The sequence below is a fragment of the Rattus norvegicus genome, chromosome 10 (genome assembly GCF_021556685.1).
Source record: "Rattus norvegicus strain SHRSP/BbbUtx chromosome 10, alternate assembly SHRSP_T2T, whole genome shotgun sequence".
In the NCBI taxonomy this organism is placed as follows: Eukaryota; Metazoa; Chordata; class Mammalia; order Rodentia; family Muridae; genus Rattus; species Rattus norvegicus.
The window spans coordinates 98404449-98423759 of NC_141543.1; positions in this window are offsets into that span (position 1 = coordinate 98404449).

Sequence of the window (19311 nt, forward strand, 5' to 3'; positions counted from 1 at the left end):
TGCCCTGGAAGCCAGAGGCATCAGATCCTCCTGGGATTGAAAAGAAACAGTTATCAGCCACCCAACTTGGGTGCTAGAGATGGAAAGCAGCACATACTCCTTTTTTTTTTTTTTTTCTTTTTTCTTTTTTTTCCGGAGCTGGGGACCGAACCCAGGGCCTTGCGCTCGCTAGGCAAGCGCTCTACCACTGAGCTAAATCCCCAACCCCAGCACATACTCTTGTTAACCCCTGAGGCATCTCAGTGCTGAGTTAGACCATTACAGTAGAGAATGTGGGGGTGGGGAGGAACACCTCAAGAGTAACCACCTGCATTTCAGGACCTGCATGAAGGGGAAGTGGCTGGGGGAATGGCTCAGCGGTAGTGTTTGCCCAGCGTCAGAACGAACGCAGAGACTAAGAAGAGGAAGAAGGCTGGGGATGCAGCTCCGTTGGTGAAGAGCCTGCCCAGTATACACAAAGCATGGTTCAGTCCCAGCACCACAGGAATCAGGCGCGGTATCAAGCAGACACCTGCCAATCCTGGCGCTGGGGAGGTGGAGACAGAAGGATCTGGAAGGTCAAAGTCATGTTCCGTTACACAGCAAGTTTGAGGCTAGTCTGGATTACATGAGGCTCTATCTCAAAAGGACAAAAACAAAACTTACAAACCCCAAATCCTTCACTTCCTTCGGTGTTTTGGGCCACGGAGCTGGCCTTCCTTTGTGGATTCGTTGTTTCCTCCAGTGGCCATCCTGGTGCCTCTGTCCTGTTTCTAGATCGCTGCGTTCCCTTGTCCACTGTCAGGACTGCTTCAGTCACCACATAACATGCTCACGTTTCCTGAACCAGCACCTCTCATCCCACCCCGCGCTCCTCCAAGTTTGATTTGTTTTCTTTGCTCTCACAGGGATAAGAAAGGTTCCCTGATTCAAACCACTGCACCCAGCTCCCTCAGTTCTCTGAGCAATACGCCAGCGCCCGTCTACATGAGGAATCTAGTTTGGCTTCATCTGAGAATACAAAACCCCACTCAAGCAGCTACGAATTGTCCGGTACGGGGCTTGGTGTGTGACACAGTGACTTCCTCACTCCAGTTTTACTAAGGACTTTCTCAGTTGAGTGCCAGGTCCTGAGTTTCAGGAAACTGCTCAGTCCCTGGTGAACCAAGTGGATGGATCACATTACTAGAGAGGCTTTGCAAGAGTAAAGGTTTAAGGAGTTGGGGATTTAGCTCAGTGGTAGAGCGCTTGCCTAGCAAGCACAAGGCCCTGGGTTCGGTCCCCAGCTCTGAAAAAAAAGAAAAGAAAAAAAAAAAAAAAAAAAGAGTAAAGGTTTAAGAGTGACCCTGGGGGTTGGGGATTTAGCTCAGCGGTAAAGCCCTTGCCTAGGGAGCGCAAGGCCCTGGGTTCGGTCCCCAGCTCCGAAAAAAAAAAAAAAAAAAAGAGTGACCCTGAACATCGAGGGCAGGCATGTGTGTGTGTGTGTGTGTGTGTGTGTGTGTGTGTGTATGTGTATGTGTATGCGTGCATGCATGCACGCCAACTTGGATGCTAGGAATCAAACTGAGGTCCTATCTCTATGCTAACTTTGCCCACTGAGCTATCTGCCCAATCACAAACACAGACATTTGACAAATATTTGGAAGCTCTCAAGGCCTTTGCAGAAGACTGTATGAACAGGTGGGGGCAGTGAAGCAGTGAAACGTGACCTCATCTAAACCCATGGGCTGGAGAGGCCCAGGGTCTCTTGTGGTTTATTTACATAGCCAAGAGTACAGCAGACACCTGATTTCCCCCAGTAATTTGTTTATGTGCCTCTACCAAACACCTTTATAATTTAATAGTCGCCTAGAATCCCATCAAGATTTTTGCCAGACGCGGTGACTTACATGTGTAATCAGAACTCTAGAGGTTGAACAGAAAAGTCATTGCAAGTTTAAGGCTGCCCTGGGCTATGCAAGAATTTGAGGACAGTGTGGGTGTGCTGGCTAGTTTTCTGTCAATCTGACACAAATTGGAATCATCAAAGAGGAGGGAACGTTGAGTTGAGAAAATGCCCCAGAAGAGTAGGTTGTAGGAGAGCTTGTAGGGCACTTTCTTAACTAGTGATCAATGGGGGAGGGCCCCGGCCCATTGTAGGTGATGCCATCCCTGGGCTGCTGGCCCCAGGGTCTATAAGAAAGCAGGCTGAGGGGTTGGGGTTGGGGATTTAGCTCAGTGGTAGAGCGCTTGCCTAGCAAGTGCAAGGCCCTGGGTTCGGTCCCCAGCTCCGAAAAAAGAAAAAAGAAAAGAAGAAGAAGAAAAAAGAAGAAGAAAAAAAGGAAGAAAGAAAGAAAGAAAGAAAGAAAGAAAGAAAGAAAGAAAGGAAGAAAGAGAGAGAGAAAGAAAGCAAGCAAGCAAGCAGGCTGAGCAAGCCAGTAAGCACCGCTCCTCCGTGGCCTCTGTCTGCATCAGCTGCTGCCTCCAGGTTCCAGCCAGGTCTGTGTTCCTGCCTTGGCTTCCCTCAATGGGCTGTGATTTAGGATATGTGAGCCAAGGAAACTCTTCATTCCCCAAGATGCTTTTGGTTTTAGTGTTTCGTCACAGCAACACTAAGACACCAGATACAGAAGAAGAACCTACCTCTCCTATCTCACAAAATGCTTGTGGTAGAAGGTTTATCTTTTTTTGTTTCCGTGTTTGTTTGTTTGTTTGTTTGTTTGTTTTTCCAGACCTGCCTCTGCCTCCTGAGTGCTGGGATTAAAGGCATACTCTACCTCCCACGTCCCCACCCTCAGCTCTTTTTTGTCTTTCTTCAATGTTGGGGCTTGAACACTGAACCTTGCCCATGCTTCACCAGTGAAGTATGGTGGTTCACACCTGTAATCCCAGCGCTGGGGAGGCTGCAGCAAGAGTTCTAGGCCAGCTGAGGCCCTTAATTCAAAAGCAAACCAAGTAGCTCAGATTTCTGAGCCGTGTCTCCAGCCCCAGGGCAGGCTTCTTGACTTTATTTTTCTCCTGTAGGAAGTTGAAAACTGGACTGATTTGAAGAGTAAATAAAAGAGAGCAGAGAAAGAAGCCAGAAGGGTTCCTGGAAACCTAGTGGCCATTTACCAAGCTTAGTGGAATCTTAGTAACAATTACTAGAATAGTTGGGTTTTGCGTGTTTGTTTTAGGAGACCTCAGAAAACCAATGGAGGCAGCAAGGACTAGACTCATCCCCACAGCCACTGCAGAAGGACATGATTTCTCAGCGCTTTCACAACTAGGTTTCTCTTCAGCTGAGAAGTAAAAAAATAAGTCAGGCAGTGGTGGCACACGCTTTTTTTTTTTTTTTTTTTTTCGAGCTGGGGACCGAACTCAGGGCCTTGCGATTGCTAGGCAAGCGCTCTACCACTGAGCTAAATCCCCATCCGGTGGCACACGCTTTTAATCCCAGCACTTGGGAGGCAGAGGCAGGAGAGTGATCTAATACAGAGTGAGTTCCAGGACAGCCAGGACAGACAGAGAACCCTGTCTCAGAGATAGATAGATATCTAAATAGATAGATAAATAGATAGATTGATTTTTTTTTAAAAGCAAGCCAAAAAAAAAAAAAAAACCCAACAAAACAAAAAAAAGAAGTAAAAATTTTAAAATAGAATTTAAGGACTGCAGAGCTGGTTCTCTGGTTACCTAATGACTAGAATATTACTGCTCGTTTAGAGGACCTGCTTTCCACTCCCAGCATCCACGATAGGAGGTTTACAAACGTAACTCCAGTCCCAGCATTTGCACAAACCTATGCACAGATGTGCACACATAATTTAAAGCAAATCTTAAACCAGGCATGCTAGTACATGTCTTTAATCCCAGAATTCAGGAGGCAGAGGTAGGAAAATCTCTCTGAGTTTGAAGCCAACCTGGTCTACATAGTGAGTTCCAGGACAGCTGGGGCTAAATAGAGATATTTTGTCTCAAACATGAAAAAAATAAATAAATAAAATTACATCTTACAAAAAGAGAATTTATTGAGACTGATTGGGCTGGAAAGCTAGCCCAGAGTTAAGAATACTTGCTGCTCTTCCAAAAGACTGGCATTTCTAACTCCAGTTCTCAGGAATCTGACACCCTCTTCTGACCTCCAAGGGCACCAGGCATGCAAACAAAACTCTAATACGTATAAAATAAAAACCCAAGAGCAGTGATGGCACAAGCCTTTAATCCTAGCTCTCAGGAAGGAGGCAGAGTCAGGTGGATCTCTGTGAGTTCCAGGACAGCCAGGGCTACACAGAGAAACACTGTCTTGAAAAACTAAAAAATAGTAAATAAATAAATGAATAAATAAATAAATAAATAGCAATGATCTACAAATCATGAAGGAGGGGGAGCAAAAATGAAAGTGTTGTGCTAGGGAAATGTTAGTGATCCCCAAAAAACACAGACAGAAGCTGATCTGATGCAACTAACAGCAGGGTTATTCTATTCGAGCTAGCTTGGGGCCCCCTCCCACAATGCACCCCCATCACACAGGATGGTTTTGGTGATGGGAGAGCCCCAGATGTCTATTGGGGCAAGGCTTTATAGTAAGCAGCAAGCAGAGGTAAGTGTGCACGCATCTGATTGGAAAGCTACTGTGGCCTCTAACATAATTAACATAATTGGCTGGTGCTAGGAGTCATAGTCATAAACTTAATTTCTGTCCCCTCTGCATTGGTGGTTGTGAGACAGTGGCTGGGCTTGTAACCTGGGGTGCAGGTTTGTTGGGGGAATAACCTGGACACGCTGGTCTTGTTGAAGGTGTTACCTGGACACACTGGTCTTGTTGGGGATTAGCCTAGAGACTGGGGCTAGGCTCAGGTTTTGTTGGGGGGCAACTTGGAAACTAATGCTAGGTACCAGCCTGTTAGTTTACCTGAGTTCAAACTTGGGTCAGGTTCTCTAAAATGAAGTCTGAACTTAAAAGATCTGGCCTCTCAGTCGTGGCTACCACCAGACACAAAAGGCTTCATATGTGGGATTCCATAGAGAGCTGTTCAGTTCACACAAAATATCCAGAACTCATGGCAACGGAGGACGAATACACTGTTAAGACGGGAGAAGGGGCTGGAGAGATGGCTCAGCAGCTACGAGCACTGGCTGCTCTTCCAGAGGTCCTGAGTTCAATTCTCAGCACCCACAACTGTCTGTAACCCTGGTTCTAGGTGCTCTGACATCATCTTTTGGCACCTCCAGTGGTACACAGACATGCATTCAGGCAAAATACCATACACATACAGTGATAATAATAAATAAATAAAAAAAAAGAAAAACCCGAGAGAGACAGGGAAGGGTCAGGGAGACTCAGGGCAGAGGCGGTGGTGAGTCCCAGCTCACCTTTTTTTTTATTTTTATTTTTTTGGTTCTTTTTTTCGGAGCTGGGGACCGAACCCAGGGCCTTGCGCTTCCTAGGCAAGGGCTCTACCACTGAGCTAAATCCCCAGCCCCCCAGCTCACCTTTTGTGCGGGTGAGAATGTTCCTTAATGCTGAGTTACCTCGTCAGTATACTAAGCGCCCACTGAATCACATGCCCGTTTAGGGTGAATTTTGGTTGGGAGTGTGGCTCAGTGGTTGCACGTGAAGACTCTTGCCTTCTCCCAGCTCTGCATTTTGTGCTATGCCAATTAGAAGTAAATAAAGAATAATTACAAAAATAAATGCGGGCCACAGAGTTGCCTTAGTTGGTGCACTGGCTTCGTTCTGTTGCTATGAGAAACCACTAGGACCAGAAGCAACTTGAGGAAGAAAGTTTATGTGGCTCAAGTTTCCAGAAGGAAAGTCTACATATTCTAAAAAGCCTCCAGAACTGTGAACTGGCTAGACCTTTATTCTTTATAAATTACTCGGCCTGTGGCCTTTGGTTATAGCAGCAGAGAGTGGAAACACACCGTCCTTTCCACCTGAGTCATCTTCCTCCCTTAAGAATTGTTTAAGAGCTTTGAGTAATATTTCTTTTTGTTTGTTTTTCGAGACAGGGTTTCTCTTTGTAGCCATGGCTGTCCTGGAACTCACTCTGTAGACCAGGCTGGCCTCAGACTCAGAGATCTACCTGCCTCTGTCTCCCAAGTGTTGAGATTCAAAGTATGCATGTGCCACCATCTCCAACAGACTAAAACAAACTTTCTTACACTTATTTATTGTGTGTATGTGTCTGAGTATGATTTCGCCACAGTGCGCTTGGTGGAGGTCAGAAAATGACTCGCAGGAATTGGTTATCTCCTTCTACCCATCCAGGTCTTGGGGATCAAACTCAAGTCATCAGGCTTGGCAATAGATTCCTGCTGAGCCATCTCCTAAAAGCTGCACCCGCCTTCCCCAAATACACCTCCTTTTGGATAATGAAATCACAAGTTAAGAAATATCAATTAGGTCGATTCCTCTGTCTCCTGTGTGAGATACGTGTCGACCCGGGATCCCGCTAAGACCTGGGATCTCGTTAATAAAGCTACCTCTTGCTGTTACATCAAGAATGGCTCCTCGTGATTCCTGGGGGCACCCCACCCTGCGATCGGAGCGAGAGACGTGGTTCCCCGTTTAGGGGTACGCTCTTTCATTTGGGGGCTCGTCCGGGATCGGAGCGTGACCCCCCGGAACCCCGAATGCCCCTTGGAGAAAGCGCACCGGGGGACGCCCCAATCGCGCAGGTTCTGGGACGCGTGAGAGACGTTCCACGAGCCGAATTTTGTCGGGAGGACCCGGCAACGGACAGTCAAAAAGATCTGACTGTGACTTGACTTCGGAGGTTGCGTTCGGCTGCCTATTTGAGTATAGGCATGGACAAGTGTGCTTAGATGTGTTAGTGTCTGTTGTCTGTATTCTATTCCTATGTTTGGTATCCCAGAAGCAGCTAAGGTTAAGCTGAAGTTTGGGCCAGGTACTGAAGGTACCAGGCATCTGTGGAAATTGATTATAGGATGCTTTGTCTTGGTAAAAAAAAAAAAAAAACAAAAAAAAACAAAAAAAAACAAAAAAAAAACAAAAAAAAAAGAAATATCAATTAGGGGGCTGGGAATTTAGCTCAGTGGTAGAGCGCTTGCCTAGGAAGCGCAAGGCCCTGGGTTCGGTCCCCAGCTCCGAAAAAAAAAAAAAAAGAACCAAAAGAAATATCAATTAGTAAAGTGTTGGCCTTACAGGCATGAGGGTCTCCCAGCACCAGAACCTGCAATTAAAATCAGAGAGGCCAGTGCTGGCGGGGGGAACTTGCTATGTTTTTGTTTTTTTTTTTTTTTAATCTTTTTATTTTCTTTGAGAAAAGATCTCAGACAGTCCAAGCTGGCTTCCATCTTGCCATGTTGCCAGCACATGCTTTGAACCTGATCTTCCTGCCTGTTTCCTGAGTGCAGTCAGGACAGGTGTGTGCAGCCACAGCCCACGAGTTTTCTTCTGACTGGGTTTCCATCATACTGAGCAGCTCCTTTTGGCCTTTTTTGTTTTCTGGGCAGAGCTGGCTAACAGAGTATGAAGTGGGCATGCATTTTGAAAATGCCACTTAGTCTTTCTAATGGGTCCTTCACAGGGTGCAATAGGGGAACTATTTTTGTTTCCTGCTTAACTAAAGCCACCTCCAATCATTTTGGCCATTTCATTATCACCTGAGTCGTCCAATTGTCACTTTCTCAGCCAGGAAGACGTCCAGCTGACATCTCAAGGAAACCAGGATTTTATTAAGTAGTTATTGGCATTACTACTGTGAATACTTTAGGTGATCATAAAATGAATGTTTTGTTTTAGGGGAGGGAAGGTGAGGAAGGAAATGAGCTACTCGTGTACCGGCTGGTGCTGGGGGCACAGGATTCTCTTTCTTTTCTAAAACAAATAGGAAGCTGGGGGGCCAGGGAGGAACAGAGACTTCCTTTGCTGTGAATGCTATGTCCATGCGGTTGCGAGGGATCTGCTTCGCCCTGCTGAGTGAGTTCCTCAACAGTCCACATCACACCACACACATAGCAGACACATAACACACCAGGTACACACTACACACAGACACATATACATGCAAACCACACACCATATACATACCATGGCAGGCACACACAACACAACAGACATACATGCAAACCACACATTACACACATCCCACACCAGGTACACCAGGTACATACTATACACAGATACACAGACATATACAAACCACGCATCACACACATATCACAACAGGTTCATACTCTTCTACACTCACTACATACATGCTACACACAGAGAAGTCATATTCCCTGACCCTCCTACATGTGTCCCACATACATACACACTACAACGTATGCCATGCTCGTACTACACAGACACAGCACACATGTATCATACCTCATACATATACCAACAAACATGCAACACGTACCACATCACACACCTAGCAATACACACCCTACCCTACATACTCTGAAAGCCACACACACACACAAACACACACATTTCCATAGATAGACCATTGACACACCACATACTCTCCGTACCAAGAACATTACACATTCCCACATAGACATACTCTACCATACACATGCACACATCATACACACGACTCCCTATATGCAACTCTCCTACTCCGTCTCTCCTCCCCTACCCCCACATACATACAATATAGCACATATATGATATATATATGTATATCATAACACATAAACCATAGTCATACTTTACCACCCTCCTGCATACATACATGTGCATGCAAGTACACACAAAGTAAATTGCCCTACAGACTAGGCATGGCCAGGCTGGACCTAATGTAAAACACACATATACCATACAACACACATATCACACCAGACAAATATCTCCCAACACATACCACACCAGGCATGAACCACACACAATAAATAATATTGCCAAAGTATAGAAAACTCTCCTGGGGGGGTTGGGGATTTAGCTCAGTGGTAGAGCGCTTGCCTAGCAAGTGCAAGGCCCTGGGTTCAGTCCCCAGCTCCAAAAAAAAGAAAAAGGAAAAAAAAAAAAGAAAAAAGAAAGCTCTCCCGGGGCCTCAGAGGTGAGGATCGATCTCGCAAGGCTGGCTTTCAGACCCACGTCCGCCTGTTTGTCCAGATAGAGTCTCTTGTTTAGAGCAGTGAGCAGGAATGAATGAAAGTAATTCCTCAGATAGCCTGAAGCCTTTCCGCCTAGCTGACCACTCTGCTACTCGAGGCTCCGTGTAACTGAGAGGTTGCTGCAGGGCACAGGGTGACAATAAAGTGACTGGGTATCCTGGCTCCTGCCCTGCCTGCAGCCCTTCTACTGAACGTAGCCTGGAAACACTCAGGGCACACTTGTATCCGATAGGATGTGTTCTTGTCGTTGGTGGTGTTGTTTGGTATTGAGGCAGGTTCTCACTATGTAGCCCTGGTTGGATTAAAAGCATGTGCCGCCACCAAGCCTTGTTGCTCTCACACTAGCTATGTTTTTAAGGATGGTCCTGAACCCAAGGGTCTCATGGCTTCATGTGCTAGGGGATTACAGGCCTGCAGCACCACATGGGGTTGGAGTGTAGTTATTTAAACCCGTGTTGTTTTGGATGTGAGGCAACGGGAATTTAAAATAAAATTTAAGGTGACTTTTGAGCCCTTCGCGGGGCTGACAACGCTGTTAGGCATGAGCACTGTCATGCTTTCTTCCAAGAGCTGAAAGGAATCCAATCTCCACTTCGGGGACATCCTCATTCTTTCTCAGTCTTTTCCAGGTCAACGGCAGGAGCGCCACCTTCAGGCCAATCTTTAGAAGTGCAATTTTCTGAGGCCCTTGTTTTCGGGCAGCATCACCAAACACTTCGGTGGGGGGGTCTGTGCTCCTTGGGCTGGGAAAGACCCTCTCCCATTCATTCTATAATCAAGGGCATCTCTGGGATTGAAAGTCTGGGAAGACGGGTTGGGGATTTAGCTCAGTGGTAGAGCACTTGCCTAGCAAGCTCAAGGCCCTGGGTTCGGTCCCCAGCTCCGGGGGTGAAAAAAAAAGTTTGGGAAGGCTAGTGGTAGCATAGACTTTCTCTACATTGGTGATTGTGGGGTGAGGGGAAAAGGTGGTAGACACAAGGGCTTTATGAGCTTGAAGCTAGCCTGAGCTAACATAGCAAGATCCTATTCTGAGTAAGCAAATAAACAACACGCATTTTTTAAAAGATGTATTTATTTAGATGAATACACTGTAGCTAGTGTGTTTGACACACCAGAAGAGGGGCATCAGATCCCTTTACAGATGGTTGTGAGCCACCATGTGGTTGCTGGGAATTGAACTCAGGACCTCTGGAAGAGCAGTCAGTGCTCTTAACCTCTGAGCCATTTCTCCAGCCCCAACAACGCGCATTTTTAAAGAGTCGGGGTGCTCCATCCCCTATCTTTTCCACTGTGTTCACTCCAAGTGATCTTAAGAAACAGATGAGTCCCTTCTGTAACATCTTCCCTAATGTGTGTTTAATTTCAGGAATAAACTGCTTGTTTTCTCTTCTCATATTTTGAGATGGAGTCTTGCTACTCAGAGTGCTCTCAAAATTCTGGAGCTCAGCTGACCCTCGAGCCTCAGCCTCCTAAGGGCTGGGATTGCAGGTATGATATATATCAATACACCTATCAATCTATATCAATCTATCTCTGTCTATATCTATATCTATATTTATATCTATATCCATATCCATATCTATATTTATATCTATATCTATATATTAAGACAGAGTGTCTTGTGGACCAGAATGGCGTTGATGAAACTACATTGTACCTAAAGATGACCTCAAACTTCTAATCCTTCTGTGTCTACTTTCCAAGTGGGATTACAGGTGTACAGCATCACTCCATGTCCATGAAGAACTGGGCCCTGGGTATGCGAGTGAGATTCTCTACCAATCGGGCTACAGTCTCAGGCTCTGGCTACAATTCTTTCTTCCTTTCTATCTTTTTTCCTTTCTTTCTTTCTTTTTTTATTTTATGTATGTGAGTACACTGTAGCTGTCTTCACACACACCAGAAGAGGGCATCAGATCTCATTACAGAGGGTTGTAAGCCACCATGTGGTTGCTGGGACTTGAACTCAGGACCTCTGAAGAGCAGTCAGTGCTCTTAACCGCTGAACCATCTCTCCAGCCCAAAATGTGTATCCCAGGCTGGCCTCGAACTCCAGATCCTCCTGCCTCTGCTTCCTTCAGCAAACCCTACCGGTCTGTGCCACCAGTGCCGGCCTGGCTATAATTCTTTATTTCTAACTTTTCCTTTGTGTCCCCCAAGTCAGCCTAGTCTTACATCCTTTAAGGCAGGTCTGCTGGTCTCTCATGAAGTTCCAACCTAGTGACTTCTACACAACTGGAGGCCAAGAACTCATGGCTCCTAACTCCAATGATTTAGTGATAAAGACAGGATAGCCAGAGACTTATGCAGTCTTCAAGGAGGGGAGAACATTGTCCTCTGACAGCCACCGTTGCACCTGGGACTCAACTCACCTCCTCACGGCCTTCAGCCTTCAATATTTCCTATCTTTTAGTAGCTGTACATGGTGGCACATGCCTTAATCCCAGCACTCAGGAGGCAGAGGCAGCCAGATCTCTGAGTTCCAGGCCAGGCTAGTCTACAGAGTGAGCTTCAGGACAGCCTGGGCTACACAGAGAAACCCTGTCTCAAAAAGCAAACAACAACCAAAAAAAAAAAAAAAAACCTTTCGTACACAGACACAATGTATCTTAATCTTACCCATTCCCATTTTACCCACCCCCCCCACACACCTTCCCAACACATCTCCCATCATCCTCTCCTCTCTTCTCCTCCCTCCTCTGAGTTCAGTGAGTGCTACTTGCTGGAATGTAACTGGTCTTGCTGACTTGGTCTTGTGCAGGCCACCACAACTGGGGTGAGTTCGTGAGCGCCGTGGTCCTGTCGTGTCTGGAACACAGCGCCCCTTCCAAATCCGGCTCCTACGTTCTTTCTACCCTTCCTTCCACGATGCTCCCTAACCCTTGAGGAAACACATTTGATCCACATTTCCAGCTTAGCTGCCACAGCTATTTGTCAGATACTCCATGAAAGAGGTTGGGATGGCTGCTGATGACAGGAAAGCCCCCACCGAAAGCACTATGACCTTTGCAGCCATGGCAGATTTACTAGGGCTGGCCTGAGCCATTCTCCACAGCCATCATCACTACCCCCTCCCCTATCAACACCCTCACCATCATCATCATCACCACCACCACCATCATCATCATCATTATCATGAGATCCTCCTCCATGGGAACATTAAACACACAGCTTGGGAACCTGGACCCAGTGCCAGGGTGGAGCAGGACACTGCTCAACCTGCCACCAAGGATCATCCGAGACCTTGAACTTGACTTAGATGGCCCTGTGCCCTGGAGAGAACTAAAAGCTACCAACTTTTTTTTTTTTTTTTTGTGGTTCTTTTTTTCAGAGCTGGGGACCGAACCCAGGGCCTTGTGCTTCCTAGGCAAGCGCTCTACCACTGAGCTAAATCCCCAGCCCCCAACTTTTCTTTTTAATTATCCTCCTCCTCCTTAACGTTTTGAGAGGTCTCTCACCTGTAACCAGCCCCAGGCTTACCTTTTAAAGGTGCTTTCACCTGAAATTCCTTCCCAGCCTCTCTCCCCTCGTGGTAGGTACTGATGTTCTGACAGATATCAATGCTTCTGCAGTCCTGGGGTGCAGCCTTGACAACATAGGTGGGCATGCAAGTCTAGATGCCTGAAAAACCCGCTGTCTCAGCTGGGCAGTGGTCACGCATGCACTTGGGAGGCAAGGGCAGGCAGATCTCTGAGTTCAAGACCAGCCTGGGGCTAGGGAGATGGCTCAGCGGTTAAGAGCACTGACTGCTCTTCCAGAGGTCCTGAGTTCAATTCCCAGCAACCACATGGTGGCTCACAACCATCTGTAATGGGATCTGATGCCTTCTTCTGATGTGTCTGAAGACAGCGACAGTGTACTCATATACATAAAAAAAATAAATATTTAAAAAAAAATGGGGGGTTGGGGATTTAGCTCAGTGGTAGAGCGCTTGCCTAGGGAAGCGCAAGGCCCTGGGTTCGGTCTCCAGCTCCGATAAAAAAGAACCAAAAAAAAAAGACCAGCCTGGTCTGCAGTGCAAGTTCCAGGATGTCCGGGACTGCACAGAGAAACCCTGTCTCAAAACAACAACAACAACAACAACAACAACAACAACAACAACAACGAAACAAACACAGAGAAACGAGCTGGGCCTGGGAAATGAATGCATGGTAAGGGAAGGCAGTATCCGGTACGCCCCAAGTGCAAGTGTAGGCCAAGTGCAAGTGTAGGGGTGGGGCTTGCCACTCTTTTTTTTTTTTTTTTTAAGATTTATTTATTTTATGTACAGCATTCTGCCTGCATATGTGACTGCAGGCCAGAAGAGGGCATCAGATCTCATTACAGATGGTTGTGAGCCACCATGTGGTTGCTGGGAATTGAACTCATGACCTCTGGAAGAGCAGTCAGTGCTCTTAACCGCTGAGCCATCTCTCCAGCCCCGGGGCTTGCCACTCTTAACCAGTCTTGTCTCTGGCCCAGGCATCTGGAACCCAGCATCCTCCGTCTGAGCTTTCTAAGTCCCTAGGCTAAAGCTGAGCAGGATCTACAAGATCTGCCTGCAGAGCAAATTGTTTTAGGAACAGGACCAAAGGCGAGGTTGTGTCTTTCACGTTGTCCACTTGGCAGAGTGTGTTTGATGAGACAGAGAGAGAGAGAGAGAGAGAGAGAGAGAGAGAGAGAGAGAGAAAGAGAGCGCACTTGCTTCCAGTTCCACCTACACATGAAAACGGCACAGCCTCAGTCTCTGGGTCTGTCTGTGGCATGGTTACTTTTCTTTTCTCTTTTTTTGTTTTTGCTTTGTTTTGCTTCTTTGTTTTGAGCAGGGTTTCTCTGTGTAGCACTGGCTGACACGGAGCTCCCAGTATACATGAGTCCAACTCTATAGATAGCTGAGGCCACAGGGATCCACCTGTCTCTGCTGGGATTAAAGCAGAACCAGCCAGCCTTGGTTCTTTGCCAAGACTCTCCCTGAAGGCAGGCTGTCCCACCCCTGCCTTCTGATATGAGACTTAAGCTCAGAATGTGATTAAGGTGGGGTACTTTCAGGCATGTGTCAGACAGATGACAAGATAGAACTTCATATCTCTATAGTAGTGGGCATCGCTGAAAGTGGCCATGCCAAAAGGCATAACCAACACTTCCAGGTCATCAGAATAGGTTGAAAGCTCAGGAGAAGAGCTGGGCATGGTGGCGCATGTCTTCTGTCCCAACACATCAGGAGGCAGAGGCAGGAGGATCTCTGTTAGTTCGAGGTCAGCCTGGTCTACAGAGGAGTTCCGGGATGGCCAGGGCCCCACAGGGAAATTCTGTCTCAGAAAAACAAAACAAAACAAACAAATGACAGAGAGAGAGAGAGAGAGAGAGAGAGAGAGAGAGAGAGAGAGGAAGAAAAAAGAAAGGAAGAAGGAAATGGCATGCTTCAGGTCAGATGATACAAGGAAGGTTTGATAAGTGGAGTCTTTACTTTGAGATAATCTAGTACCTCTGTAGCTGGTCACAGTTTCCCTGAGGACATCAGGAGAGAGATCTGGGGCCTGAACTGGGCACCTGAAGGACACTGACTATGCCTAAAGGCCAGCGCCCAGTTTATGAAGATGATTGGTCAGAGATCAGGAGCCAGGAAGGGCACAGTGAAAGAGCAGAGACACTGTCTGCTTTAGTAAACACAGCGTTAGACTCCAAAGCTGGACTAACAGATGCACTAAAAACATCTATGTGTGGGTAGATGGGTTTGCAGGGGAGGTGGGCCGAGAAGCTGGAACTTTAAGACCAAATCCATGGGTTTTTTGTTTGTTTGTTTGTTTGTGTTTCTTAAGATTTATTTCATGTATCTGAGTACACTGTCACTAGACACTAGACACTAGATGGTTGTGAGCCACCATGTGGTTGCTGGGAATTGAACTCAGGACCTCTGGAAGAGCAGTCGGTGCTCTTAACCCCTGAGCCATCTCTCCAGCCGGATCAAATCCGTGTTAGCCAGACACTTCTGGTTTCTAGTCTCAGCAGGCACATATGTGACCATAGAGCTGGGTCAGAGCGCCTGAGCCAACTACACGCAAGTTCCCCGAAACTGCAGTGAATTGTCACTCCATCAGATGGATTCAGGTGATGTGGGTGTGAAAGTCTGACAGGAAGCAGGGTGTGGTGCCATACAGCTTTAGTCCCTGGGGGACAGAGGCAGGCAGATATCTGTGAGTTTGAGGCTAGACTTTTCTACAAAGAGAGTTCTAGACCCAGACGTAGATACAGTGAGATCTTGTCTCAAAAACAAAAACAAAAAAGTTGGAGAGATGGTTCCTCAGTGGTTAAGGGCATTGGTGGCAGTGGTGTGCACCTTTATTCCCAGCACTCAGGAGGCAAAGGCAGGCAGATTTCTGTGAGTTCAAGGCCAGCCAGGTCTACAGAGCAAGTTAGGGCTACACAGAGAAACTTGTCTCAGAAAAACAAAAAGTAAAACTAAACCAAACTAAAACCCCCAACCAAACAAAAACCTGTAACCCAGGGGTTGGGGATTTAGCTCAGTGGTAGGGCGCTTGCTAGGCCCTGGGTTCGGTCCCCAGCTCCGAAAAAAAAGAAAAAAGAAGAAAAAAAAAAAAAAAAAAACCCTGTAACCCCTGTCCCAGAGGGAGCTGACACCCTCTTCTGGTCTCCACAGGCACTGCATATATATGGTTGCAGGGACATATATACTCATGTGCATGAAATAAAAAAGATGAAAAGTTTTTTAAAAGAGGTGGGAGCTAGAAAGAGTGCACAGCGATTGGTCAATCGCCCTCTTCTGGCCTGTCTGGGCACTGCATGCACATTGTGTCTAATTACACGTGCTGGCCAAACATCAACGACCATAAAATAACAAACAAATCTCAAGAAGGAAGGAAGGAAAGAAGGAAGGAAGGAAAGACGGACTAACAAGACAAGGTGTGATACCGAGAGGGAATAGGAGGGACTATCACAGTCCAAGAAGCTACAGCCTTTGACTATTACTTCTAGTTTTGCAACTGGACAGGATGCAATACGCAGGTGGCAACAGCAGGGGGTGCTACTGGCCGTTCTATGTGTGATCAAGTTGACCAAGACAAAGGGTGTAACTATGCAGTTGTTTTTTTGTTTTTTGTTTTTGTTCTTGTTTTTCTGAGACAGGGTTTCTCTGTGTAGCCCTGGCTGTCCTGGAACTCTTTCTGTAGTCCAGCCTGGCCTTATATCCTCTTACCTCTGCCTCTGGCTCCTTAGTGCATGGGAGTAAATGCATGTGCCACCACATCTGGCTTTAGTTTATTTTATTGGGGAACTTTTCCTTTTGTCACAACTCCATATGCCAGCTGGCCTTTACCTCCCACACTTGGGAGACAGAGGGAGGAACATCTCTATAAGTTCTAGAATAGCCTGGTCTACCTGTCTCAAGAAAGTAAGAGAAAATATTTTTTTTTCTTTTTTCTTTCTTTTTTTTTTTTTTTTTTTTTTTTTCGGAGCTGGGGACCAAACCCAGGGCCTTGTGCTCGCTAGGCAAGAGCTCTACGGCTGAGCTAAATCCCCAACCCCGAGAAAATATTTTTAAAAAGTAACCTGTGGGGCTGGAGAGATGGCTCAGGGGTTAAGAGCACTGACTGCTTTTCAAGAGGTCCTGAGTTCAATTCCCAGCAACCACATGGTGGTTCACAACCACCTGTAATGGGATCTGATGACTTCTTATGATGTGTCTGAAGACAGCTACAGTATACTCATATAAAGGAGATAAGCAAATAAAATTTAAAAAGTAACCTGTTACTTTTTTTTTGTTAAAATAACTTCTTACACTTTTCCATTTTAACGTGCCCCCCCTTTCACCTGAGAAAATTTTATGCAAACCATGTATACATGAATTTAAATTAGGTATCTAGCTAGGTGTATAAGTTGATTTTGGTTCTCAACATATTTAAAATTTATTTTTAATTTATTATTTTAAAAATGTGTGTGTGTGTGTGTGTGTGTGTGTGTGTGTGTGTGTGTGTGTGTGCCTGAGTGAGTTTGCTTGCACCATGAGTATGAAGGTGCTTGTAGAATCTGGAAGACAGCAGGGGGTCTCCTGAAACTCGAGTTGCAGGTGTTTGGTGGAACTGTCTGGGAAGGCTTGGGGGTGTGGTCTTGTTGGAGGAGGTGTGTCACTGAGGAGGGGCCTAAAGGTGTCAAAAGCCCAGCCAGCACCCTGGCTGCCTGTCAGCTGTCATGCAGTCAACAATAATATCCTCAGACTCTAACCTTCTGGAATTGTGAGTCTTAAAATTAAACGTTTTCTTTTTTATAAGTTCCCTTGGCCATAGTGTTTTACATGGCCATAGAAAAGTAACTAAGACAATTGATAATAAATCATAAATACATTTATTTTATTTTTTGAGATAGGGTCTCACTATGTAGCCCTAACTGGCCTCAAACTCACAGAGATCTGCCTGCCTCAGTGCCCCAAGGATTAAAGGATTTAAAGGCACTTAACATGAAACACTTTTGTGCCAGTAAAATGGCTTAGCAGGTAAATGGATCTGTTGCCAAATCCAACAAACTGAATCGTACCCCTGGAATCCACATGATGGAAGGAGAGAAACCACCAACTGCAAGAAAAGACAATGGAAGTTGCCCTCTGACCTCCATGTGGTTGCCGTAGCACACATATAAACCCTCTGCCCATACACCATAAATAAACAAATAAAATTAAATTAAGCATACTTTCCTTTTTGGTTGTGAGCCTAGTCTTTAAACGTTGGATCATCTCTCCAGCCCTAAATTAAGCATTTGAACACAATATGAGATGATATAATCATACAGTAATTTGATACTCATGTGCTGAGGAACAATGGTGGGGGGGGAAGTCTTTGATACCTGAACTTAAACCATTCTGTTTCTACGAGAGGAAGGAAGCTTTGTGTATGCAGTAGAAACATTACAATTTGTTGATAATTCAAATCTGAGCCGAGGCGCTCAATCAGGAAGCATTCATCTGAATTTGTGGAGAGTTTTACCTTGGTGGGAGCAGGATACTAGGCAATGCCTATAAGGTTCCCAATGACAACCCGAAGTTCTATTCCACTAAAATTCAGCCAGGGGAACCAATGTACTTATTAGGGTTGCTCACAGAGTGCAAGTGGGGGGTTATGGGTAGGGAGACCAGAAAGCAGCAAGCAACACTGGAAGGTCTGTTCCCAGCCTGGATAATGGCTCTCCCACGACTATGTACATAAAGTCACCTCCCAAAGTCTGTCCCCATCTATATAAGCTAGTCCATGTGTAGTTAGGGCAGAATTGCATATGATTATCTGGGAGCAGGGACTTTACACTCCAGGTGTGGGTGTGGCTTCCTTTTATGAAGGAGGGACAACAGGCAACAAGCCCGGTGATCTTTTGCAAGCTTCGCTGATCACCTGAAGACATCACCAGTCTGACCCTGTGTTGTGTGGCATTAGGCATGCAAGTTATAACATGCACATGCTGTGTTTAGACTCAAGGCTGCAGTGAAGGCCTGAGAGGCCACACAGGTGAATGCACTGCCCAAAATACCTCCCATTCGTCATGTGACTTCTTAGTTCTCTGCAGGGACTGGAGAGAGAACTGAGGAGTCAGGAGCACCTGTTGCTCTTTTTTTTTTTTTTTTTTTTTTTAGAATTATTTATTTTATGTATGTGAGTACACTGTAGCTATCTTCAGACACACCAGAAGAGGACCTCAGATCCCATTACAGATGGTTGTGAGCACCATGTGGTTGCTGGGAATTGAACTCAGGACCTCTGGAAGAGCAGGCAGTGCTCTTAACCACTGAGCCATCTCTCCAGCCCTGGTTTAGTTTTTTGATTCAGGGCTTCTCTGTGGAGCCCTGGCTGTCCTGGAACTCACTCTGTAGACTAGGCTGTCCTCACACTCAGAGATCCAGAGATCTGCCTGACTGCTTCCCAAGTGCTGGGATCAAAAGTGTGTGCTGCTACCACTTTTTTAATCTTTTAAAATTAAGTAATTAACTTTACATCCCAAGCACAGTTTCCCCTTCCTCCCCTCCTCCCAGTTCTCCACCCTCCCACCCCCATCCACTCCTCCTTTCTTGTCAGAAAAGGGGGGCTTTCCATGAATATCAACCAGCCTTGGCACATCAAGTTGTATAACACCAGATGCGTCTTTTTGAGTTAACCGAGGCAGCTCAGTAGGGGAAAAGAGTCTCAAAGGCAGGCAACAGAATCAGAGACAGCCTCTGCTCTGGCTGTTGGAGTCTTACATGAAGACCAAGTTACACAACTACATGTGTGCGGAGGTCCTACAGAATGTTGAGTTCAGCAAAGGGGTTTTGCCCCACTGGAGGGG